This window comes from Nyctibius grandis, chromosome 14 (genome assembly GCF_013368605.1).
Source record: "Nyctibius grandis isolate bNycGra1 chromosome 14, bNycGra1.pri, whole genome shotgun sequence".
Lineage (NCBI taxonomy): Eukaryota > Metazoa > Chordata > Aves > Nyctibiiformes > Nyctibiidae > Nyctibius > Nyctibius grandis.
Window position 1 is genome coordinate 12,736,350 of NC_090671.1, and position 27,110 is coordinate 12,763,459.

Here is a 27,110-nt window from a genome sequence, read left to right on the forward strand (position 1 = left end):
TTTTTATTTCAGTACTGTTAGCACATGTGTAGAGAACTCTGTCTTTCTGTTTGGAATAATTGTTTCAGACTTGCTGTCACTGAATAAGAAGTTTTTTCATCCTTCCCCAATCTACAAAAAAGGAAAAAAAAAACCCAACCCTGAAACAAAAAAGAATAAAGCAGGTAGGAAGATTGATTTTCTTAAATTAGGGAGGTTTTGTCTGCTCTTCCAGGTTTGCATAGCTACCCAGTGAGGCTTTCAGGATTGTCCCTGCAGTGGGTCTCCTGAACACTGAAACTCTTTCTGAAGCTGTGGGTCCAGGCTAGATGTATATTGGGTTAAAGAAACTATGTGAATATAATTAATCCTGTTAAAAAAGAAAGGTAGTGTGAGGATTCTTGTTTACTTGCAGATCAGTATGGTAGAATGGCTAAAAGGACTAATGAGAGACTTGCTTTCCTGGAAAAGTATTTAAAAGTTCAAATGCAAAGTATGATTAAAATGTTATATTTAAATATATTTCCATCATACAGATTTGAATAGGTGATTTAGAGAAAATCCTTTGGGCTTTAAATCATCGCATTGTGTATAAGAGTAGGGGAAGAAACACTTTAAATCTCCCTTTATGAAAAAAAAAATTACTTGAAGGATTCCTTAAGGATTTAGTGGGTTAATTCTGCCTGAAAGCACACACACAAATTCTTGACACAGGTTTATATCTATCAAATAATCAAATTTTTTTTTCAGTTGATTTCAAAATGTAATTTTAAAAGTACTAATGATTTTCATTCTTAATTTTGTTGTAAGCCTGCAGAGTCCATTTTATTTATGATCTGGTCTTGACTGTATTAATATTGGAAATGAGCAATAGTCAGTAAAAGAAAACTAAGATTCAGCTTTGTAGCACATTGCACTCGTATTTGGGTGACACCAAGGAATGGCATCCAGTGAGTACGTAAGACAACTGCGTCTGTGTACGTGTGTTACCCGAGTCGTAGCTCATCCTGGATAGTTGGATCGGTTTGGCTGTTGGCTCTTGGTGCTTTCAGCTCTCAAGGCACCTGGCAAAGCTCAGCAAGTGCTGTAAGACCATTGTGTGGCAGGAGCGTTCCCTCTGTGCTGTGTGCGGTGGCTGCTTTGAGATCCCAGGGCAAAGCTGTGCGTGAGCCAGACCTGGCACGTGGGAATCCCTCGCCTTTAACGCTCAGATCAGGCTCCTAAACCACAGGACTACAGACTGGACCTGTAGTTTCCATCTCAGATAGATCCACGTCTAATAGTTGCATCACAAGTTTTGAGATAGGGTAAGCAGCCTGATGCCCAACACTTTCAACTTCTATTTTTTTTTAAACCCAGCCTGGGGAAGCAGAACTGGCATTTGGGCTCTGTGCGACTGGCTCAGCCGTGAATCAGCAAATGACGTTAATAAGCATTTGTGGACTAAATATATTTTTAAGCTGTCTGGCTGCTTGCTCTTGGTGAGATCTCCGAGATTAATGGTCCTGAAATGTTACTCACGTTTGCTCTTCCTCCGGGATGAATCTGGCCTGTGCAAGCACTTATTTTTTTAAACTGCTGTGCAAGAAGGTACAAAAGTAAGGAACGGTTACTTTTTTCTAAATTGTTGGTAAGACATAAATCTGTCTGCTAACTGAAGCAGGGCATCGCAGCTAAAGGTGTCAATGTTTTTTTGAAGCATTTCAGGTTCTTTGGTGCAGGGAGCAGAATATATTGGTGGTTTATTTATTTTTTTGTATAACCCTTTGGTTGTGGCTGCTGGTCTTAAGGCTTGCATCCGGGTCCCAATCGAGGAGACTATTTTTTTGTGTGGATGTGGACCCAGATTTGCATGTTCTTATGCAAAACACAGCTCCTGCTGCAGGGAAGGACAACTGTGCCCTTCCTGACCCGAAGGGGAAAGGAGTATTTCTGCTGCCAGAGAGTTCAGCGAGTTAAAGGCAGCTTTAATGTGAGCGGGTGGTTTTCAGGAGTGTGTGGGAGCCGCTGAGGCCCCGTCCTCCGTGCGCGCAGAGCCAAGCTATCTTCTGATCTCTGTCGACTTCCTGAAGCCGTGGTGGCTGCCCGCGGGTCACTTGTCAGGGGAACCGCTGCAGATCCTCCAGCCTTCCCTTCTCCATCCGCCCTGTGAGACCTCGCGCTGCCGAGAGCCGTTGCTCTGTTCTGGCTGTCGCTTGGAGCACAGCGGGGGCAGACAACCAAGGATAAGCCAAGAAATTAAAGATGACCTAAAGGAACTTGAATATACTTGGGGAGACGTAAGAAGAGGGGAGTGATGGCTGGGAGGGGGAGGCACCTGTGTGTGCCCTAAAGTGTGAACCAGATGCATTAAAAGCAGCATTAAAAACAGTTTCCAGTGGTTGGAGGTAATGATGAGACTCTGCCTGAAGGAATCTCTTAGAAGGGCAATGGGCTGCTTGGCGTAATGAAGCAAACCACAGGAGCTGCTCGGCAGGTAATGGTTACAAGTTCCTTCTGGCCCTCAGCTCTCCTGACAAAAATCAGCCTTGGGGGAAAGCAGGCAGCTGATGTCTGGAAAATGAGGTGGAAATGGGCTGCCCGGGGTTGACGTTTCCCCAGCTGTGTGGGAAGGGAGCTGGATTCCTCCTCCAGGTGTGGAAGGACTTGTGGGGGTTATAAAGGCAGCTCCAGCTCTGTTTCCACCCTTGAGTGTGGGATGGTGCCCGGCCTCCGGGGAGCTATCTGGAAGAACGCTGCGATGTGATGTTGTTTTGTCTGTGATGGTGTCCCCTTCGTGGAAATCGTTCAACACCCTGTTTAAAAGGGAAATGCTTTAAGGGGAAGTTACGGTATTGTACAGAGAGAGCACATGAGAGTGGTCAGTGCAACGTGCGTGTGTCTGTGTTTTTCTTTTCTATTTTTTTTTTTAAAATTTCCATGAGTTGGAGATGACGATGACTCATGGCTTGGAACGCACTTTAAATCCCTGAGGTGCTCGTTGCCGCCTACTATCACGTATTGAATTTCTGACATACCGGAGGGATGTCTGCAGAGAAACTCTGATGTGCAATTATAAAATGTTGTAGCTTTGTGTTGTTTGCATGGAAGCCATTAGCATGGTGTAACTGTGAAAATAACGCAGCTTTATTCTTGCTGTTGATTTCCCATGGGCATGGCAGTTAAGCAACTGTGTTTTATCTTTCTCTAGGATGTTGACACATGTGGACCAACAGTGACATCCTTTTTCAGCAATGCTGTCTTTACTCCCTCCTGCATTCAGAAGCGTCTAGAGAGGTTTTTTGCAGAAGGTAGGTTCTGGCATTTCAGCTGGACGGCTGTTCTTTTTCTTCTGTATGAGAAAAAAAAAACATTTGGATGTTACTAGGGAGAATAGTAATGAGTGTGACGGATACTAGCTCACTGCTGGTGAGAGAGGGGATTAACCTTAGCTTGGGTTCCACTTGAATAGATGCTCGGGGGAAACGCGATAAAATGGAGTCTGGAAGAACGGCTGTTTGAGTTGCCTTTGAGAAGGGCTTGGCAGTCATAGGACATGGTTGACGTAAATGGCATAGATGTGTTTCAGTAATAAACCTCTTTTTAAGGAAAACTCATACTCTCCACCTTTTTCTGCCTGGTCGGCATCATTGTTTATTTGAGATCTTTAAAATAAATAAATTAAAAGGGAGAGTGGCTGCACAGGATGTGCAGTTGACATAATTTTTTGTGTGTATATTTAAATCTTGTGTGGTTCTTTTCCCCCCAAAAAATCTTAACCTTGTTGCATTTTATTTATCTTGAAATAAACTGTGTGCAGCCTCTGGTACCACCATAAAATTGTTGTTAATTTCTACCTTTTTTTGCCCTCTGAACTTATAATTTGCTTTACATTGCTAAGAGGATTGATGTGCAGTAAAGAGTGTAGATGGGGAAGCAAGTACCCTGTAGTGTTTTTAACAAGTAAATTTTAATATATTTTATGCTTAGAAGGTATGTACCTGCTACTCCCCTATGCTGTAACCTATGGAGAGTTGCTTGTGGGTTCACTGTGTATGTGCCCAGCTCTCACCAAACCTCTGTTGTGTGAGTTCTAGAAATTTGTATCATAGTGTTACATCTGCCTACAAAATTAGTGGCTGAACAGTTTTTCAATAGATGGGGTGTCAGCCTTTAGACTGACCGTGTAGTTTTGCATCTTCTTATTTTCCTCACCACTCTTATTTTTTTTTCCACTATCAGAAAGGGTGTTTTTAACTCTTGACTCCATCAAAAGTTTCTCTTTGCAGTGGTGCTGTGGTATAGCAACTTTGCATTTTTGCTGCTGAATGCTAAAACTCAAAAATTGCTGTTTTTTTGCTTTAAAAGCAATGAACTGCTGGGAAGAACACAGAAAGGATAAGTGAGTTTGGATCTGAGACTGTTCACTTATCAGACTGAAATGAGTTTTCACTTTTTCTGGATTTATACCTCAGGGTTGCAGCAGTTACACTGAAACCACAGTGACACCAGCTCTGTATTGACGTGCAATATCTTTACCAGAAATCCTTGAAAACTAAGGATGATTTGTATACCTTAATTATCTCCTGTGGGGGAAACTGGCTCCCAATGAATTTGTCACCATTCCCCATGTCGATTCCCTTCCTGAAGCCTCTCTCTTCAGGTTGAGCAGAGCTGAGGGCCAGCCCAGGTAGGCTTCTCCCAGTGCTCTGGCTGTTCCCAGTGCTGTGGCTTGTCCCTCTGTGGGATACCCTGTTTCCTCATGAGAGCTGGCAGCTTCTCTTCTGCCCACCACAGCTCTCTGAAGGAGCTGCAGATAGGTCCCTTTGGGAACAAAAACTGCTGTCAGCAGCTTTAACAGAGGAGTTTATGCTCGTGGAGGCATTAATTGCCAGGTGAATTTGTGCTGCTGTGCTGAGGGAGAACATCTATGCCCCAAGAGCTTTGCCTCCCTTGCTTTAGGTCACACACTCCTCCGTAGGCTGTTGTAGAGGAGAGTGTGTTTCTCTGAATTAGTGGCAACAGCAAAGAAGAAATGCAATCTTTAGCGATGTTTAGGGTTTGCTTTGCCCTCAGGCTGTGGCTCTACTCATTTCACTTGCCTGAAGGACTTAACAGGGCTGAGATCTTCGGTAAGAGAGATGCCTGAGTGGTCATTAATTTCCTGGACAGGTGAGGGGAAACTGCCTTCAGAATTGTATTCACAGCAAAATGAATCCATGTGGTTTGCGTCACTAGAGAGCAAGTAACGTCCGTGGATTGCAGGGAGAAAAATGGGTTTTAAACCTTGTCGGGGAATGCAGCATTTGTGAAAACAAAGAGCTGAATAGCAATGTCCAGGAAAATGCTGTAGGCACCAGGTAATTTTCCCCTCTGTTCTGCCAGCGTCCCTGTGCAGCCCTTTGTTTCTCCAAACCCAGAGGCTTTCAATCCAAACTGCTGGACAGAGTGAAAATGATGGGAGGAGGTTCCTCTGCGAGTCATACCTGGGAGTATTTTGCATAGAATTATTTCAAAATCTAGGAAAGCATCCGCAATCCCTGTTGCAAGCAGGAAGGCAGAGCAGAATCTGAGGGGCATGTGTGCGTATCGCAAGCTGTAAGTGCGGGTGATGTTGGAAGCATGTCTGTGGGACCTCAGCAAGAGGGTGTGGGGGAAGTGGTGTGGTGGGGGAGATGATGGAGGATGCTGATGCAGAATGAGGAGGTACCTGCTGTTCTGTCCCTCAGCATCCTCGCTTCTAGCTGTCCAGGGGCACTGCACTGCCTTTCTGTGCTGCCACCGATCCTGCACCTGCAGAAGCCTGGATGGGACAAGGAGTGAGTGTTTCTCTCTGTAAGAAGAGGCAGAGACTGACATCAGGCAAGAGGCTAATATATAGGAGAGGGGAAAGTAGATGAGGTAAAAGCAGGTGGAATTACAGGGTGCCTTAGCCTGAGAAGATGTGAGGCAGGCTGGGGACAGAGGTCTTGTGCGCTGGGGAAGTGGTGTTACCTCTAAACAATTCGTGCACATCACTGAAGGAGTGTATGGTGTCCTGTCAAAAGGAAGCACAAGTTTGCTTTGCAGATGATTCCTTCAGATGCCCTTCTAGCAGTCCCTGCCTTGCCTGCAGCACCTGTCTTTGCGCCTGTGCCACGCTGTGCTGTGATTTTTAGGTACATTTCCACCCACGGGTGTGTAATGTGACAAGTTTTTCCCCTTTCAGAGCCCTATGCCCTTTTATATGGACAGAAATTGGAGCTGAATCTCACTTTTTCTGTGTCCTGCACTTACCAGGGAACTTACTATGTGACCTGAGAATTGTACCCCTTGTAAGGGATGAGTTTGTGGAAACTGACTCAACGCAGAGAAATCTGTCCTCATGTTGGATCTTTCATAGACTATACTGCAAAACACTTTACAGTGAGTTAGATCAAGGTGATAACACTTCAGAGAGCTGGGTGATGGCTGCTTTTGTACTGGCAAGGAGAGGAACCCTGTTTGGCAGCGTAACGGAGCAGTACAAGTGTGGCATTCCCCTGTCTCGGTGTATAAAGGTGGTGGGTTAGTGTGGCACTTGTTACAGTGCCAGGCAGGGAGAAGGGGAAGCTGCTGATAGTAAGGGAGGGGCAATGGGATCTCTAAAGGTACGAGACAGTTACAGGGAAACTGAGTTAGACCTGACAGTCTAGGACATAAATGTTTGGCAAGGTACACAAGGATCCCTTGTCAAAAAAGATAGTCTCCTGTATAGTGTGACACTATGAAATTTCTAATGGAAATGTGGGCGAGTTTTTCTTTTGGTTGTTTTCCTCCTTTTACACTAGACACGAGGAACTGTTTGGACGTACTTATTTAACTGGGAGGAAAGAGCTGCGACACTGGTGTGGTTGTAACCACAAACTAACTGACAGTTTCCTGCTGCAAGTAACTTTCTATAGATCTAAACTTCGTTCATTTGTGTTTGTCTGTACTGTTTAAATATCTGAGGAAGATTCCGCTGCTTCTAGGCTTCTTGTTTTTGACAAAGTCTTTGTTGTAGTCATTTGGGGGATGGTGACGTGAAGAGAGATCGTTAGAGCACTAATACAAATTCAGGTGAAGTCCAGAAGGTTTCTATATTTTACAGTCTTGTATAACATAAAAGTCAAGAAGTAACCCCATTAAATATGTGTCAGGCTGGTTTTGCAATTGTATTTGCATGTACAAAGCTCTGTTTATTTCTGAGAAGAAAGGACGTAATCACGTGAACCTACCTGTGTGACTGAGACCTCTTCATCCCATATTTCCATGGCATCATTACTTTCTTCTAACTCTCCTACCTCCTCCCCATCCTTCTCTCCTGTGATGTGTTAAATATCACGGCTGCAAAAACGAGGGCGTGTTTTTCCCTGCTGTTCCCATTCCAGCTGGAAAACTTGGACAGATCCTTCCCATGTGGTTTGTGATACTGTAAATAAAGGCTTGGGAGGTCACACGTTTTCCATCTCAAGTTATTTTGATTCCAGTGCTGGAATGGGGGGGTGGGGGGAGGAGAGAAATAAAAATAATAATAAAAAAAAACCAGCCCCAAACTGTTCTGGCTTATTGTGGGAAAAAGAACTCATTAATGCGAAGGGAAAACAATTGGCAAAAAGGCCTTTACAAAGAAGACTTAGTCTTTGACTAAAGCTGAGACTTGGAGAATTAGGGTCAAAGATTTCAAAGGAATCTTCTGTTAAGCTTTCAAGTAAGTGTTATCTACAAAGTAGAGGCCCTGAACACCAGGCTCCTGTGATCTGGTGCCGTTCCTGGATGGTTTGCAGTCTGGCTCTAAAGGCATATTGGCGTGACTCTGTAAGCTATCGGTGAGTAATTTTACCTATGTTCTTATGAATATGGTTACTCATATGCTTAAATGTCAGTTAAGTGGGCTTTTTAAATACGGAGTTGAGCAATTCTGGTCGTAGGTCTCACTGGCTGCGATGCATCTTGTGGTTTGGCTAGCCTGAGTCGCTGCTCACAGCTCAGGGCAGTACCTGCTGGTCTGGGGCATGGTGGGTGGAAAATACGTAGGCACACTCGCTGGAGATCAGTGATATGGTTCAGCCTTCTGAAAATCAGCACAGAATTGTGATGTGTGGCGGTGGCTGTTACTACTGTTGTTCACGGCTGGTGTCCTACATCTGGCAGGCTTGGCCTCCTCAGCTGCGTCCCTTTCCATGTTGGTGTTTGAGGCTTCGAATATTCACAGGAAACACTGCTTAGGTTTAAACTTATATTTAATATTTTTGCTTTTGATACTTGTATAATCCTATTTTGGATTTACTAAGAAATGAGCTCAGAACAAGGTCCACTGGGCGGTGATCTGTAGAGTACGATTAATATTAGCTTACAGTGGAGAAACTAACAGTTACTGGCAACTGGGTCACTTAATCTTGTTGAGTTTTGAAGAGGCCTTTTCCTGGTAGAGAGTTTTTTGTTATTTTTTTTATCAAAACAGGATACAAAATGTGAAGATAATTTGTCACTACAGAACTTGCATTGTACCTTGACACTACAGAAGTATTTCTTTTTCCATAAACTGTTATATTTATAAATGCGCAGCAGGAACAAAAGAGAAACATTCCACATCTAGATGTTAATCCCTGCACAGGATAGTCTTTTGATTCAATAACTTTTCTTTTCTTCCTTGATCTTCTTTTGCATTTTTTTTTTTCCCTTAATGGGCACATGACATATGGACATAAAAAATAACGGCCCAATTTCACCTCTGCTGTAGCTCATTGACGTCATTAAAGCTACAGCAGGGATGACTTGGCCCAGATTCTTTAAAAATAAGACCTGATGAACAACCCCTCATGGAAAAGTTCTACAGAGAAGGTTGTCCTGATAGCATAGAGCAGATGCTATGCAATTCACCGTGACATTCAATGAAATCCCCACTGGTGCCCTTCCTGCGGAATGGGGGTAGGACCCTTCATGGAGGGGACAGCAAGGCATGTGCTTGCAGACCTGCTCTTACCGTACCTTAATAGTGTGATGGAAAGAGGCCATTAATGAAGTAAGAGAAGGCCACTCGAAGTAGAGGCAGATCCGGGTGGAGACCTGACTTGCTTGGAAGTTGTTAGAGATGTTGTCCCTGCCTGAGGACTGGGCTTGCATGTGGCGAGCCAAAAGATGGAAACCGTGGTAGAACTGATCTGTGGAAAACTCTTTCCTTGAGCAAATTTTTGGGAAGGTGGTTTGTATCTGTTTTGTCTTTTTGTTTTGTCTTTTTGTACTTCTTCCTCGCTGCTGCCCAGAGGTTGTGGTCTCTGCAGCGTCGAAGTGTTGTCACGCAGGGATTCGCCATCTGAACACAGCAGCTCTCCCTTCCCTTACATACAGGGGCACTCCCAGGTTCAGTATCTCAAGGTAGGTCTGAGGTGCAGCTGCTCTTGCAGGCTGTATTGCCCTCTTTATAACTTGCCATAGAAATAGAAATTACAGGGAATATAGGTGAAAGAAGGCAGTACAAATCATGGTGAAAACAGTAAATTCGACCTTGACTTAAATGCTTGGTCTGAATTAAGGTGAAATGTACTTCCAGATCTGGACAAACTGAAACCAGAGACAACTGAAAGGTTGTCAGGAGCTGCTGACTGCTTTCCATTTACTAAAATAGTGGCAGCAATTCATGGATGGCAGTTCTGAAAATCTTTACGCTAACTTACAAAGGGAGTGTTTTGCTCGCAGTTATTTATAACTGCAGGAAGAAACACCTTTTAAAGAGCCATCAAAGCCCCAGAGCTGTGTCTGGAGTGGGTAAATGCTTGATCACTGTTTGTATAGCCAATATTCATGGCCTAGGGCATCTTTAATAGAACTGAATTCTTGGTTCTTGGTGGTAATAACTGTATCTGGCCAAGACAGGTTCTCTTGCAGTGAGTCCAAGAAATCAGATAGTTCTTTTTCCGATGCCAGACTCTTCTGGTCCACTGAATAGAACTGCAGGAACACATAGTTCCCAAGAAGGAAAATGCTTACTGTGCTTTTGGTGACAGCTGAAGCTAACTCGAGGGAGGGAAATACGGAGCAAATAGCACTCCTGTCTGCTTATGAGAGCATGTTCGTTCTAGGGGAATTTAAGTCAAAGTTTTTTGCAGTTGAAAGCCAGAATAGTGTCAAAGTGACATTGACTAGTATAAATAGTGAAGGGAGGATTAGATCTTTAAAATATAGTCAGTCTTTTCATTAGTCATCCAAAACTGTGCTGGTAAGACGGAAAGAAATCTGGGCTTAACCTGATAAATGTCCTTCTAACGGTGGAAAAAGTCAGAAAAAACAAGAATTTAATTCATGATACCCAGAGAGACCATGTAGCAGCTGGCAGCAGGCTTCTAATGCTAGTGGAGGTAGAGAGGGGAAAAGGTAACTGAAAACTCTGCAGCCTTAAGGGCTTTTGGAAGCAAAAGATATTTGATGTAATGCAGATAAGGGTGGCATTAACTTTTTTATTGCATAGAATATGCCCTTATCTGATGAAACTATCCTGCTTTGAGATTCTCTTTCCTTGTATTGTCTTCCTTCATCCATTTCAAGCTCCCCTATGTTATTGTCAGTGGACCTGTTTAGGGTCTAATCCTACTTCCACTGAGACCAAAAGTAAAACTTTAAAGACTTGAAGAGAACCTGTCCTGGGAATTTAGGTGGAACTCCCACCATCTCTCTCCAGCCAGACTGATTAGTAGCGTGGCTTGAATTTTATGCCAGATCCAATAAATGCTTGATTATTAGAGAGAAGGGTTAAAGAGAGGATTCTACCTGAGTAAGAGAATGTATGAAAATCCTTAAATTGTGTATCTTTTTGACTGACCCATAGCAGTTAATTTTCTGGAAGTTGGCTACCTTGTGGTGGGTCCTGGATGGGTCCCTGATATAGGAATGATTAATTTCTGGGGTCTGTGGTATAGAGATCCTTGTTTATGGTATAGAGATCCTTGTCTTAATAATCAGATGTGTTTCTTTTGGCTGAAAATATGATTTTCAGGAAGGCGTGAAACTGTTAATGAGCAGCAGCAATCAGTTATGCATGCACTTCCACAGAGTACACGCATCCCTCTAAATCAAGGCCAGCTTCCTTTCGGAGGGCTGAGCAGAGCGCGCCTCGTGCAGCGCTCTGAGCAGTGCTGGGAATTTACACACTGCGGCCAAGTTTTGTTTCAAGTCCTTTGAAACATCAGTGCGTGGATGCACACGTTGCACAAACGTCCCCGGGGTATTTATAGGTTATGAGTGAGATAACCTCGGCTGAGCCCTAGCACTGAAAGTGTGTTGACGAGCGTGGCTGCGTGGTTGTGACCACTTCTGACTGTATCTCAGCTTTACAGCTTCGACTGGAAACGGTCCCAAAAGTACCAATTCTCGCTGCGGCCGCACGTTCTGCAGTACAAGTTTGCGTTAATCTCTGTGCACGGGCTCGCTGGCTGTGAGCGGAGGGGAGGATGCACCAGCAGATGTATTGACTGACTCTCTTGTGTATCCATTTTGTTTGTGAAGAATGATGAGTTGAAATCAATATGCAGATCAGGAGTGCTCTGAGTATCTCAAGAAAATCCTTTGGCTGTGCTATGTCTGCATCATCCCAGCAGTTGTGTTTATTAAAAAAAAAAAAAGAGGAGGATGCACATACCGTATTTATTCAGATTAGAAAGGAATTTGAGGATGGAGCCCTAGAGAAAAGGGGAACCATTCAGTGCTGAAGAAGAACTTTCAATGTACGTGATTGGAAATGTTAATCTCTTCTGGATTATTTAACTGTTAAGCTCTAGAGCGATAGGGTCACTTCAACTCATCGCCTACTAAGTGCTTAGGTTCCACTGGGTGCTCGAAGTCCTATAGAGGCCCACAAGGTTGAGCTATATTCTTAAGAGCTCATGGAGACTAACAAAGAATGAGGAAAGGGAAACTTTCTGACAGCACTATTTGTGTTTGTAAAAGAACTGTCTAAGAAAATAACCTTGAAATTAATTTGAGCTATTCCCTTGATCAATGACTCGAGTTTGTCTACTAATTCTTCTGTACGTGGCTGGAACACAATCTACCAACACAAGTTCTTTTTTTTTTTTTTTTTCTTTTTTATAGTTTTGAGGCTTATTTTGATGGATTATGTTTCTAGGTAACTGTTGAAGGTTATTTCTGGCAAATGCTGCTAGAATGCTTATTAACATGGGACCAGACCCAGGTAGAGTCCCTTTTGAATATTCAGCTGTTCTGTGCATCCTGGGTGAGGGGCAGTGACTGTGCTGAAGAGTGCGAGTCCTCCCGGTTCCCTGCCCACGCTGGGCCTGGAAATAACTCTGTCAATAGCAGAAATGTCACAGCAGGAATGACTCGCTGGATGTGCCCGATTCCTTTTATCTAAATGAGCTGTGATCTTGGATTTAACATGCTGTTTCATAGCTAAGATAAGAGGCACATGAATTAGATTATTGTTGGAAAAAAATAGAGGGGTGTTGATATAAATACTTCTGTGACAAGTTTAGCAGAGCATTAGCAAGTCTTTTATATTCATGAACAGCAGTGGTCAAAGTAGTATCCTGCAAAAGATGCTTTCCACATGATACTAACTCCAGTCATTAAAAAAGCATGAATCAGATTAAGAAGTGTAGGTTTTTTTTTATTTGCCTCCGAGTCTTCAGATGTCGGCACAAGCTTTAATGAGCAGCTGTGCTGGCGAGAAACTGCTGTGTGAAATGGCAGCAGAGGATGTGGGCAGAGATGCTCCTGTTTGAGTGGCTTAGGGGCCACTCAGCAAGGTTACTGCCCCACAGGTACTCACCTCTCCAGGATGATATGAGCACTCTTGTCCCTTTTGTGGCCACGTCAGCAGCAGCCAAGGGCATCCCTGTGGTTTGTGGAGCTGAGGAGACATTCAGTGCAGGGGCAGTCGCATGGACGGTGGAGGTGGGTGCCCAGAGCCCTCCTGCGTGTGCATATGAGACTCCTGGATAAGAAAGTGCAGCACCTGAGCCCTAGCACAAATATTACAAGTCTTGAGATACCAACGCTTGGCAGCTGACTGTTGACTGTACGGCCTCTTAGGCAGTTGGTGCCATTCTTTCAGGTGGACTTTTAAAGTGCTACTTCCTCTGCAGGTGGAACAAACTTCTTGAGCTGTTTGTTTTTTGTTTTAAGTCAACCTTTTCGTCTGTTCTCCCTATTGCTTTGAGCACCCTTCTGCGCTTCCTGGGGCTCAGGGAAGAGACTCTGAGGGAGATACAGCAATGACAAATGTTAACATCTCAATTTTTTTTCCATGTATACTTCATATGCAAAAAGTCGTCTGTTGTAATTGATTTTGCTGTTTTGTATCAGAGGCGGTGATGAGCAGTTCTCTCCCTCCTTGTGCTCTGAGGACACGGATGCTCCATTTTGGCCTGGTAGCAGTGATTTCGTTGTGAGGAGCCAGAAGGAGCAGGACACGGAGGGTGTCACTTCGCAAGGTCGTGGTGGGTAGAGCACTGCTGCTCTGCAGGGTTGAACTTCTGATAACGCAGAGGGAAGGGACTGTCCCAGCACTGTGACTTTTCTGGAGGGGCTTCTTCACGCTCACGTCTGGGCGGGTGGCTGTTTTCTGCAGGTGGTGGTCAGGGACAAAGGCGTATTCCCTGGACGGGATGGCAGGAAGTTCAGGAGGTGGGAGGGCAGGAAGCAGTTCCATGATCCCGAGCTACTGCTGGTGGAAAAACTGTCCTTGCTTTTAAATCTGCTCTTGTTTGGTGTTGGGGAGGATTGTGTTTGATTTCGTGGTATGTTCAATGCAGCACCTGCCGTCTCTCCAGACAGCTGTACTTAGTCTTATTGTTATCGCTGTGGCTGTTCACTAGTGATAAAGGACAAGCTGAAGAGGACTAGGATCCTGATATTTGGGAACGGGGCAACACTTTCATTTGGGTTAGTCTCATGTAACAGAGAGTCGAGGCAGTATGTGGATCTGCTTCCCTGAAGACCTAAAATGTGCTTTTATCACTCCTCGGGCTTTGTAAAATCATGATGGAAGAACGTAGCAAAACCATTGGGAGAACTTTCCCCTCCTGAGTTCTTAGTGTTGTCTTAATAGCTGCCTCTTATGAATTGAAATAGCTTCCTGTGCCATTCCCTTTCCTTTTCTTTTAAATATAAGCTAGCCTGTATTATGAATAAGTATGTTAACTTAATAGTACAGTTCATTTAAATCAAATGTCTCTATTGTTGCCAAACCCCCTGTTGCTGGTAGCTCTGGGATGTATTCTGCCCAGCAGAGACGTGTGGATGTGCCAGTGTTGCATCTTCTGTGCTGTGGCCGTCTGACACTGGTCTTCCTCTCGCAGAATAGCAGGATTTGGGTAACGTCCCTTACCCTAGCAGCCTTTCATAACTCTGCCTGCCACGCTAATTTAAGGGAAAGCAGCAATTCTCTGGCTCCTTTCATGAATGCCATCATGCACACCCTGGCTGGGCCACCTACCAGCTTTCCTTGCCTGCAGAGTCTGCCTCTTTCCCTCTACCATTATCGAAGCCCGGCATAAAAGCTGAGCTTGGGTGGCTGCAGGCTGTCCGCTGGTTTTGGCAGCCTTCACTCTGAGCGAGAGCCGAGGTGTCGCCTGGGCTGTTCTCAACTAACCCTCGAGCTAATGGACGCTGCTTCCTGACATAAAAGCAGATGAGAAGCTCTGTCCAGGGGCTAAGCTGCATCAAGCTGCGATTTCAGATGTTCAGCTGATTGCAGATCTCTCGTAAAGAAATCTTTCTGTTTTAATAAATAAATGCTTGCAATAGTTCCTTTATTATAGTGCACGGAAGCTCTCAGAAAGAAAAATTTCCCAAATGAGCCATTTCTGCAGTTTCTGCTGGCTTCTAGATTGGTGTCATTAATTGAATTCTGCCTCTTCCATTAGAATGGAGTGCGTGCTCTTCGCTGGCACGTGCGGTCGACGCACTTGAAAGTGTGTGGGAAGAGATAAAATAATTCGGAGCTACTTGCATTGCTTCTGTGGCAGTGGGTTACTGGGTTGTTTTGGGGAGAGGGGGCAGCCTTTCAATATGACTGTCTTACACTTGGGTCTTTGAGAGCAGGAAGGTTTCCCTGCTGAAGCTCACGTAGCGATCGTTAGTTGGCTGTAGAGACCTGGCTGGGCGTCTGCTGCTGACTTGTTCTTCCTGCAGAATTTGTCTTAGAAGAAAAATACATTGTCTGTGCGTTACAAGTAGCTGGATTCTTCTTTCTATGGGGAATGATACTTGTTGGAAATCGATCTCACCTAATCTTAAGCATTGCAAGTGTAATAATTAAGATCTACTTAATTTCCACACTTGATTGGTGGGGAGACAATAGCTTGTTCTTTGAAACTGTGCTTTGTCTTTTGAAAATAATCTTACCAATGTTACATAAATGCGGTATTGCAGCCCGCCCTTATTAACCACTGATTAGAGGGTCCTTTGTGAAGTGTTGCCTGTTTCTGACATAATTTAATTAATATGGAACCAGTAAAATTCCTGTGGAAACAAAACAGGAGCAGATTTAATACCAGATAAATGTGTGTTCTGGGCTATGAAAGTGAACACAAAACTAATTTCTTAATGGGGCCGCTAGAAGAACAAACAAATCTACAGAGACATGGTTGTATGCCTCAGCTAGAAATGTATGTTTGTGGATATAATTAAACTTTAGTTAATAACATATTGTCCTCAGTCTTGGCAAAGAACTGTATTTGGGCTGTGGCTACGTGTCCAAAGCATTTTTACTAGCTTAACTTCTCCATACAGCGTGGGCTAGAGCTTTCAAAGCACTTGCAGATCTTGGGTAGCTGGCTTGCGTTTCAGCTCATTCCTCACGTAGCTCGGAGAGCACGATGAACCCTTTCCTACAGAGGGATGATGGAGAAATGGGCGACTGTCCCCATCACTGACCTGCTGTAGGAGGCAGTGGGTGAGCTGGAGAGACAGTCTTCAATAGTGATGCCCGAGGAAGGGCGAAGTGTGAAGGTGATGCTTCATGATTCACTTTTTGCATTGCAAATCCTGCTCCGTAAGTAAGCTGCTTCCACCGGTGCATTAAATGATTTATTATCTCTCAGAGCTTTTCTTCACCATGGAAAAAAAAACCAAAAGAGGATCAGTGTTTTTTAAAGCTCTGTGCTGAACATTGTATGATTAAGTTGTAATTTTGAAGTGACGCATTTGGGCATATAATTTTCAAGACCATCTTTGGTTTCAGGGATGATAAATACTGGTTCCAGCTGTAATGAAGTGCTGTGCTACTTACTATGTTCCTATCATGTTGTGTGTCTTTTGTTTAAATTATTAAATCACAGTGGCTATGGCCATAATGATGTGGTTGTTTTATGTCTTGGAAGAGGGGAAAATAATTTTATTTAGTTGGAATAATGTAATTGTAACGTGCCTCTGGCTTTGAGTTAAAGGGGGAGGTGGTGCAGGTGGCTGGCGAGACAGTGCTGTTGTCTTGATGATTTTCTGCAGCAAATTCCACTGCCGTGGAGTGGCAGCATATTTGTTTTTAGTGGAACAACTTGTGAGCAAACACTGGGATGTTTATGATGACAAGGAAAGCACTAGAAAAATAGAGGCTATAAAATCCCACTCGTTAAGGGTAGCAACATGTGTAATTGGCTCAGTGAGGTGCATCTGGGGGGAGGAGGTATAGATCTGGGATCTGACTGTGTCACTGCCTGAGCCATTATGGGCAAAACACTTAACTTCTTTGCACCTCTGAAGGCATCTGTAGGGTAAGCAGCTGCCTGCCTGGGTGGGTTTATGAGGCCAAGTGCTGGGGAAGGACTCCAAGATCCTCTGATGCAAAATGCTCTACAGATAAAGTATTTATTTCCTCTTTTGAAAGGAAAAGATGCATGATGGTTTCTTGAATCAGGATGACTGCACCAATTCAGATATAATTTGATAAATGAAGTATAAAGGCCCAGTGAATGACCTATAAAATACAAGAGTGCCTGAACCATTTGTGCTTCAAATCTTGCTCCTCATCTTTGTATTTCCTGCTCATGCTGTTCGTTAAAATAGTCTCCTGTGCCCTGTTGTTTTTGGGCTGATAATGGCTAGCTAAGAGGTGGCTGCTGAAAAGAAAATTTCCACATAAATAAAGCGGTGTGCTTTTCTCTGCATAAAGTGTCTTGTGGATATGGGGCAGAAACCCTTCTATTTTCCCCTTTTTTGTGCTTGTAGCTGAGCCCTGAAATGTATTAGTGCTCTTTACATATCCTGTCGAAGTCCAGTTTATGGAGGCATCCCTTCCTCCCCGTGAAACCTTACACTTCTGTGGCTGCAGCATAGACTGTGGTTTCTTTCCAAATGAATCATGAGGGTTTTACAAGCTGTAAAATCTCTCTGGAGAGCTTAAGGGTGTGACCAGTTTACATGCATGGATGAAGTTTGTTTGGTTTTTTTTTTTTTTCTTTTCTGATTCAGGGCTGAATATATCCTGAATATCTGTTTGATGCTTTGGATTGCCAGCAGGAATTCCCCCCTCCGCCTTCAGATGGGCTCCAGCACGATCCTAGGCTCTTGCTGCGGCTGCCCGCAAAGCTTTGCTGGGTCTCCCTTGAGGACTGGGTGTAGGAAGCGATAAAACTTTATTAGTGTTAGTTCCTTTAGTCTCTGTAAACTCTTTATGAGGAATAAGCTTACGCATTTGGAGGGCAAAAGTTGCCCATCTCTCTGGCTGGGCTTTGCCTAAGGAAAATGTATCTTGCTCCCTGCCTTAGCAGCTCTTCGCCCAGCGCTGGGGCTGCTGCCCAGTTCCCCGTGGAGGCTGATTTGACCAGTCCAGCTTAGTCCAAGCGTCTCCAGATCAGTTTGACCTGGCGTTCCCTGTTGAGGAGAGTGGTGCAAGAGCTCTGCAAAGGGGACCGTGGGTTGGGCAGTGCTTGTTGCCTCTGGCTCCTCACTGTGCCTGGTGAGCTCTCCTGGCAGTGGGGTTTTAGAGCTGGCGGGCTTTGCATGCTGGCGTGTGCTTGCCCCCCTGGAAATGCAGTGCCGAGGTATGTGACGTGCGGTCCTGCTCTGTCACCACCTGGACTTGGAACACGTGAGCAGTCCCGAGAGAGCTGGCATGTCCTCTCTTATCTCTGGCATGTGTGCTGGGCCGGGAAAGTCTGGAAATCAAGGGTGCTTCAAGTAGTGTCGAGCTTGGGGTAGGAGCCTGTTAGGTGCACTCATTGCACGGTGTCACCGATAGCTCTTCCTGGGCTTCTGCAGCCAGTCCCTCTGCTCTGACTCGACTAGAGCAAGTTGGCTGCCCCAGAGAGACACGTTCTCCAGAGTAGGGCACCGGCCAAGAAATCTGGAGCTGGCAGAGAACAAACCAAGCAGGTAGAAACTGTCAGGAGCTCTGGGAAATTAGAGAGGAATATTTTTTTTTCCACCTTTTTTTTTTTCTTTTTCGGGCATACGTCAAGAGTCAGTGGTTCAGAAGGGGAATACCTGGCACAGTGTGATGGCAGCTGCCCTAAGGGGGCGCTTTTGCCAGGAGCCTTTGGACCTATTCTTCTTGGTGTAAATAAAAGCAAATAAATAAAATACTTGTTACAATAAATAAAACTAACTGAGTATGATTACCTTGAGTCTCTGGATGCACCTGGCGTGGTCAGCATTTGTTCCTTTCTCCCTCTGCAGGCAATTAATGGAGAAAGAGGAGACCATCAGTGTGTGCAGACACCAGCCAGGCAGCAGGAAGGCTCATAATAACTTTCTCCTATGATAAAAGAGGTATTTTTATGATCTGAATTTTTTTATCTTTCTTTCCCCCTGGTGGGAGAGAATTACTGGTGATGATAGTTGGTAGACCAGCTCCTGTTGGGAAGCACTGAATGGAGGAAGGATTTATTGAAGGAAATGTGTGGCAAATTCCTTGATAAGCACTTTTTTTTCCTTATTTAAAGAGGTTGTTTATAACTAAGGGACCATTAGCACCCAGGAGGTAATTTTGTTGTAGCAGTACCTTATTGAATGAAAGCTTGGTTGTCTGTTTCTGGATGGAGGCCTCAGAAACAGCCCCCAGACAGTGCTGTACCTCAGCTTCCCCCTGTCCCCCCCCCCCCTCATTTTTTCTTCTTTAAATGGAGGTTGGTGCAGCTCCTTCCCATGTAGTTTAAAGAACAGCTTGGTGAAGTACGTGTCAGCATTTGAATTATGCTTTTCATTTACTAGCCAATGCTAGTACTCTCATCCCCAGGGTTTCTAGAAGGTTTCTCAACAAATCTTCCCCCCCTACCCTCTGCAACCCAGAGACAAAATCCCAAGAGCTCCTTGGCGTGCTGCCTGGCTGCTTTGCCTGCCTCTCTGATACTGTTCGAGAAATTCTGTGATTTTTGCAAAGGATACTAAAATCAGGGGGTGCAGAATTATGCCGTAAGGAGTCCTGGTCAGGTTACTGCTCACAGTTGTCCCTGTACTAAGGAGCAGTCAGAACTCATCAGTGTGAAAGCATCCACACCAAGGGAGTAAACAGCACAGATTGACTGGTTAGGGATGCTAAGCACTCTGCATCCGTTATGTGAAGTGGGTTTTATTCCTTCTGGCTTGAATATTGACTTAATACTAATAATCTTATATTTAAACAAACTGCCAAATTTTCCCTATGGCAGCAGTTAAGAGATAGGAGGGAGAAGTGTGTGGCAAAAGCAGAGTATGGCAGATTGAGCATCACTGCTAGAACAGAGTACCTCTTTGGTTTGAAATAATCTTTCATGTGCTCAAAGAAAGGGTAGTGTGTTCCAAATTATCTCCACGCTAAAATCTTTTGAGCTGTTGCTGTGGGATGGCTAATGCAAAACCTCTTTTGGTGGAGAAAAATGGTGAGGAAGGTCATGTGTATTTTGCATCTTCCCCCTTTTATGCTCCCTCCAGTTAAAGCATGTTTGGGCTAGAGTGCACTGAGCTACCCAGGTGCAGAGGACATTATGGGTTCTCCATATTGCTGGCCCTAATTTTAGCTCCACTCTGCACAGTTCATGCCAATACTCGCCCACTTGCATTTGCACGTTCGGTAGCAGTCATTACACAGTGTGAGCTTCACACATGTGCCGTTCCTCCTGGAGCTCAGCTGGCAGCAGCAATCTGTATTCCCCACAATAAAACAGTGGAGTTTGCGTGGGTAAGGGACTGGTGGGAGGATGCTGGCGTCTGTGAATGTGTCCCTGCGGAGCACTGCTGTGCTGTGCTTGTTGCAGCCTGTTGGAAGCAATTGGATGGGAGGAAGGGGAAGCGAGCTCTGTAATTCCCTCTGCTTTCACTGAAGTGGGGAAGCGGCTCTGCGTTGCGTGTTATGTTCTCTCATGCACTTTCCCTGTGAAAGGACTCCCAGTCCAATTTGTCAAGGCAGAGACTTGACAGGAGTCCAAATGCACTTGACAATAGTCTCTCCGCTGTCAAAACCTCTCCTCCTTCTGTGATAAAAACAAAGCTCCCGAGCAACACTCCTTCCTGTGGCTCTTAAGCAAGACTCGGCATCCCGGAGTTGTTCTGGGGAGGAAGTTTTTTGCTATATTCAAAGCACTTATCCATTTTCCATTTAAAATTTGTCAGAGCAGTGCATTCAGAACAAGATAGCCACAGAGAAATGATTGGGATTTATGCTTTCTTTAATTGGACCACATAAGATTTTATTTACTGATAGTGTCCAAAGGGAGCTGTCGAAGTATTGCAGAAAGAGTGGATGTGTCCATTGTGGTAATGTGCTTTTGATAAATGCATTATGGCATAGTTATGAAGTCAGGAAGAAGCCTTAATTACTGTTATGGAGCCATTAGAGTCTAAAGCAGCAATCTGAGCTCTTGTTGCAATTGTGTTTTATATTTCTTCACTGAAGACTTCAGCACAAAAAAACATGTGCTTGTTTTAGAAGATAGTTTATGCCTTTTATTTCCTTTGCCTTTTTAAAATGGTGCAGAAGTCACAGCGGGTACTTGAAAGTTATAGCAGTGAGCTCCATGGATTCACATAAGTAAAAAAATACAACCTTTACACAGAGCACGTACTGCTCCCATTGGCAGGGAAGCCAATGCCATATGATCTGCTGACTGTTTTCTCCTGTTACCCATACCCATAAAGCATAAGATATTGCTGAAGCTGACTCTCCCATCTTTTTTTTTTTAAAAAAAAGGAGAGAGGGCAGGATTGGTCTCCAGGAGTCTTGTGTAAAGCTTCTTCTGGGGCTAGGGAAGCAGACAGACTGGTCTTGGAAACTTTTTATTAATGAAAATTGCTTTGGGAGATCTGTCAGTGTTATAACCTACACATGGAGTCAACAAATTGTCTGTCCCTGGAAGCCTCTGCTTTCCACGTCAGCTGCTCCCCGCAGCACAGCGAGGAGCCTGCGCTGGCTTGCTCAGGTCTCTCTTGACAGCAGCCACAAAGCAGATTATTTGGAGCTGACTATTCTTATACCAAAAAGGTGTGCAAAGAAAGAGTTTAGTGTTCAGATGTTTATTATCTTCTTATCTTTTAAGTTATTCAGAGAAAGACTGTTTAATGCTCAGTCACCTGGTTTTAGTGCTTTGTAAATGTTCTTTGACTCTCTGGTAGTGCATTATTTATAGCAGATGTTAATTTAATAGAGTGAACTTTGTTACCCTTCAGGATATAAGCATCTTAATTTAAAAAACAAAACTGACAAAAACGTAGCTGTAAATCAAAGGTTAACAGGCGTAGCAACATGAAGGTATTGTTTGCTCGGTTGCTAAATTGATACTGTGCTGCTTTCTTAAATGGAATTTTTTTTTAATGACAGGAAGGTTAAGTACAAGTTGTACTGTTAGGAGAAAGGAGAAATGAGCCTTACTTATTAGTGTTTTTCTAAAGCTGATTGCTTAAAATAATTGCAGGTGCAACACGGTAGCAGTGATGCTTTTTATGGCAGCTGTGGGAAGGGGCGGGTTGGTTTGGGCCCAGCAGTGCTGTCAGCTGCCTCTGGCCACATCGTTGTCATACAGGGGTCAAGCTGGCTCTCGCTTCTCCTCAGTTTGGGCTCTGACTCTTGCAGCGAGGCCTTCTGCTTATAAGCTTTTGGTTAAGAAAGCACCAGTTAAAGGACTCTTCCCCAGAACAGGCATGTTGTTGGCGTGCCAAGCCTCCCGGTGCGGTCAGGCTGGGAGGGTGATGGCCTCCGTGTCTCGCGTTATGGGGTGTCTGAGTCTCGGGCTGTGTTGTTCATGCAGAGTCTGGGATTCAGCCTCTTCAGTCGACACTCAAAAAGATAATTTTAGAGATTTCAAAAATGTCTGCTCAATATGTTGGAGCAGTCTTGTCCTTTTGCAAAAATGTGTTTATCTTTGCTGTGGGACAAGGTCTAGCGTGGTTTACAAAGGCTGTGCTCTTAGACTGTTTTTCTGGTTTGATTTAGTTATCAGTAATTTAAACAAAAAAAGCAACAAAAAAAACCCCCAAACCAGACACCCCCCTCAAACACTTAACTATCCCAAGGCTGTGTGTTTTTTCTTCTCTGTGTGCTTTCAGCATACTGAGCTGGGGAAGGTGATGATGATAAATATTACCGCCTTGCTTCCGAAAGCTGTTGGTAAGATCTCTCACTGCAGCATCTGAAGCATTACTGGAAATACTCTGAACTGTTATAACAACATCTCTGGTGTAGTTTTTCCTTTCCAAAAGTCTTTCCCTTCCCCCTATTTCTTGGTAGAAGACACTAATTAGCAGAGAGATTCAGGTGTCAGTGAATGTGTCAGGCTCTTGAATCATGCACCAGGTAGTGGGTGCTGAGATGTTCCCCTTCCCTTCATATGGCAACATTAATTCACAGAGTGCACTGGTAGTGCTGCTGCAGTTTTCATCATGTTTGTGTATTTCCAATCTTAAAATGCTTCCAGTTATGATGTTTGTCCTGAGTGACTGTTTGTTACAGGCTTCAGTGTTCTGAAATTTGGGTTGACTTCTTGAAGTCTCACATATGGCATTAAAATTCTCAGAGCACTACATCTCTGTAGAGTGACAACACTCCAGATTAAACCTAAGCACTTCTACTCCCTAGGAGATAGACTAAGTACTTTCTCCTCTCCAGAGTACTCTTCTCTGAATAGCTGTACAATTAAAATTGATATATCTTTACTTGGTTAATCTAATACCTATTATTTCCTTTTTGTTTCAAATTTTAGTAGTTTGGGCAAGTTTATGCTTCAGAGATCTAATTTAAATGAAGTTGTTCACAGCTGTAAGCTTGTAGATGTATTAATTGGTTAACATGAAGCTCTAAAGAACCGCTTGAAGAGTCCAGAGAAATTTAACAAGATGACTCCCCCGCTTTCCATGTCTGCTCCTGCTCAGGCATGCTTCTGTTGGGTTGTCATTGTTCCAGCCAGTCCCACCAGCCTTCAGCATAGCCCATCCTAAACTCTGTGTATATTCATTTATTCAAAGGACCTGGAGTTGGTGTCTAAATTGCAGTCTGGTGCTGTTCCATGGTTTTCTGGTTCATTAAAATTTTCACCAGAAGGTGCCTTGAGTTATTCCAGTGGCGTTGCTGGATTTACATTTCCACTGGCAGGTTTGAGGTGCAGGTCTGATGGGGGCTGCCCAGCTTGTCCCTGCCCCCGTGGGGGGATTTTAGCCAGTTCAGCTCTGTCCTTTGCAGAGTTTCCTGGGAAATTTTCTCCCCAGCTACATACACATGTTAGCAGATACTGAAACCAACCATTTGTCTTCAGGCATTTGGGGCAAACGCCAACAGAAAATGGCACAGAGGACGAAAAGTAAATTGGCCTTCTACAATCCTTTCAGCTTTAAGTATTACAGATATTATTAGAAGCACAGGCAAGGATTATTATCCTATAAGTGCCTTTCTGGTCTGTTCTGCTTTTGTAACCTTTCTTTTTTCATCTGTCATTCTGTCTTGCTGCATTGTTCCTTCTTGCAGCCTGGCATCTCCACCATCGTGTCCCATTGCTGCCTTAACGCTTTGCACCGAGTCTGTTTGCTTTTCCCCTCTGTTTACGTCATAGCTGTCGTCTTTTGGCACTGCATTGGTGTTCCCGTGAAGCCACCATCATTCAAACAAATAGGTAGTTCTTATTGCTGCAAGAAAATGAAGTGCTGGCCCCTGCAACTGCTCTCTTCCCAGCCTGCACATCTTCCCCCTCTGTTTCTTGGTAGTTTTATTTATTTATTTATTTATTTTAAAATTGCCTCAGAAGTGGGAAGTGTTGAAGCTTTGTGTAAATTGGGCCCTGTAGGTGCCAATGTGGAAGGCAGAATGGGTCCGTCGGAGCAGGGGTGCATCTCCACAACGGGAAACCCGCTGTCAGGCAGGAGCTGCCTGCAGATCACTGAGAAGGAGGTGTGCTGCTTTCCTGCAAGAACACACCCCAGTTTGCTCAGGGATTGCTCTCATTCGTCTTTACGTCCTTTTACACTCAGCAGAACTGTCCCCCAGTGGACCTTAAAGTTCAGGGAGGGGAATCTTTCTTTACGGTGAGGGTGACTGAACACTGGAACAGGCTGCCCAGAGAGGTTGTGGAGTCTCCTTCTCTGGAGACATTCAAAACCTGCCTGGACGCATTCCTGTGTGATATGGTCTAGGCAATCCTGCCCCGGCAGGGGGATTGGACTAGATGATCTTTCGAGGTCCCTTCCAATCCCTAACATTCTGTGATTCTGTGTGATTCTGTGAATATTGTGGAGTCTTTTGCAGCTGCTTTTGTCCCTGCTCTGTCCATAGTCTGTTGCAGGCAACACTGTAAGTCTCTGAAGCTTTGTCTATTCTGAAAAGCTTTTTGGCAGAGCCATCTCACTTAGGAGAGAAGTCTTGTTTCCACCATCACTGCTCAGTTTGACAGTTACTTTGATTAGGAGTGTGCAGTTCTCAGCCAGCGGGTTCCCCTCTGCTTGTGGGGTTGCATCTCCCTACCCTGACCAAAGAAACCCCAAAACCAGATGCCTAAGAGCCCCTGAGCGTGGGAAGGGGATGTGCCAGTCAGCCCCTGGAAGTGTACCCCAGCTCAGATGGCAAAGCCCTTCCCTGTCTGCACACTGCGGTACCCGGGAGAGGAGTCATCTGATGGGGTGTGAAGGTGCTGGTCTCCAAAGACCTTTGTTAGGATCCTATGACTCTTCCTCCGGAAGGTTATATCGCCTCAGGCAGGGCTGTGAGTGGGAGTTGCGCTCTGTAGTTTCATTTTATATATGCACTTATATATGCTTGTGTCAGTGTTTAGTGACTAAGGAAGGTGCTCAGCAGCTCCAGGTCTGCGGTCCAAAGCATGTTGGCTTGGGCACTCAGAAAGGAGGGGCAGCTGCTTGTAAAACAAACCACCCCCCTAAAATACTCACACTCGTTATTTCTCAGATAGAACTGAGATGTTCAGCCCTGCCCAAAGGGAGATCGATGGTGTGTTTGGACTCCCTATTGCTTTACGTGTACGTGAGTGTGTTTATTTTATTTAAGGAGTTGGTACATAATCAGTCTTAAAATTAACTGACTGCCTGTTGACTTGTCACCCTGTGAATGAAAACACATTGCTTGTAATTTGTTTGACATTATTCTGTCCTGTTGTCAGGCTTCTAATTACATTTAGAACATAACCCAGATGTCTGTCTGTCTCCTTCTCTCTCTTTTTTATTATTATTATTATTTATCTTTTTATTGTGAAACATGGAAGGAAATATTTCTCTGAGCAAAGGAAGTCTGTTTGCGCCTCTGTCTTTTCAGGAGATGAGTAGGTGGTTGCGGGTTTATCTCATAAAAACTGCATTCCTTTTAAAAGAAGGTGTCAGTTTGGGCATCCAAAATTGCTAGTCCCTTGTGACTTTGGGTTGACTTTCTGTATGCTTTAGGGGTGTTGAAATACGTCTGTATCTACGACATTAAAATTTCTCGTAACTTGGATTTTCCTAGATCCATAAGCTTTTAAGCAGCAGAAACACAATTTTCCAGTAGCATACTGGATCACCAATGCACTCAAGCCCTGTTTTCCAAAAGCATTAAGCCACTTAAACATCCAAAGGCTGCTTCTTTGTTAATGGGACTTTTGAATGCTTTACCTCTGATCCCACTTGGAGAAAGCTGTGTTGGCCACCGGACAAGCTGCGTTCCCTTTGCGGTGGTTCTTTTTTAGCTGATCTAAGTTTGCAAGGCAACAGGGATGTGTGGAAGCTGTTTTTAGGGATAAGAAATTTGAGTCTTGGACCCCGGTGACTTGGGATTTTCCGTTTTGTTGATCACCAGCTTTCCTAGCTCCGAGTTGTGGAAGATTACTATTATATTTAAACGCTGTTTCCTTTAGAGAAAAGAGCCTGATCTGGCTGGCTGCAGCAGGGGATGGATTTTCCTGTTCTGCAAAGCTTTGCTCAAACAGAGCTCGTGGTAGGGAGGAAGGCAAATGTATAGGAAGGACACAGTGGGTTGCCATAGGAAAGAAAAACTGGAAAGTAAGGATAAAGGAAATAAAATGTGTTCAATACAAGTGATATGTGTGACACTTGGGCATAGAGACTCCAAATTATTATGTGGTCCCTGCCATTAAATATGAATACATCCCTGATTTTCCCCTCCGTGTCCCAGCCAAGAGGATCTTAATGAAGGGCAAATGATGCAAACAAATCCCCTGATCCACTTCTGCCTCAGCTTGAAGCAAGCTGTGTCGGTATCGCCTCTGTCATTCCGTGTCGGCGCAATGGTGCTTTTTGATCTGCTGCTGTTGTTACTTGGGGTCTGGGCATCTGTTAGACCTGCCGCCTGTGGTGAAGGGCTTCTGGCTGAGCGACAGAAGGTTGTTTGCTGAATCTGGAGTAAAGCTGCACCAGGGATGGAAACTAAACCCTGGGTTTTCATGATGGAGGAGCTGCTTCTCTGGAGGGACAGAACTGACTGGCAGAGTTGGGCTTGGCTTAAATACCGCTGGGGTTTGTGTGCTGAGTGTCTTGTTGTGGAGTTCACAGTTGGGAGAGAGGCTGGAGGGAAGGATGTTGGCCCATGAAGTTCCTCTCTGAGGAGAAAAGAAGGCTCCGGGGAGACCTTCTAGCACCTTCCAGTACCTGAAGGGCCTACAGGAAAGCGCGAGAGGGGCTTTTTACAAGGGCAAGTAGTAATAGGATGAGGGGGAGCAGTTTTAAACTGAAAGAGGGGAGATTTAGATGAGATATGAGGAAGAAATTCTTTCCTGTGAGGGTGATGAGACCCTGGCCCA

General features: G+C 44.4%; 1 protein-coding gene across 10 annotated transcripts in view; it reads left to right on the top strand.

Moving 5' to 3' along the window:
- Window positions 1–27,110, top strand: part of PITPNM2 (phosphatidylinositol transfer protein membrane associated 2) — a 138,257-nt gene that overhangs the window by 12,245 nt on the left and 98,902 nt on the right. For 8 of the 10 annotated variants that reach the window (XM_068412831.1, XM_068412828.1, XM_068412837.1 and 5 more), the window contains exon 2: window positions 3,170–3,269. The gene's annotated coding sequence lies outside the window, so the exon portion shown is untranslated. Of the gene's footprint in view, window positions 1–3,169; window positions 3,270–18,591; window positions 18,685–25,312; window positions 25,342–27,110 lie in introns of those variants that run through there. The other 2 variants (XM_068412830.1, XM_068412833.1) reach the window with 2 other exon arrangements.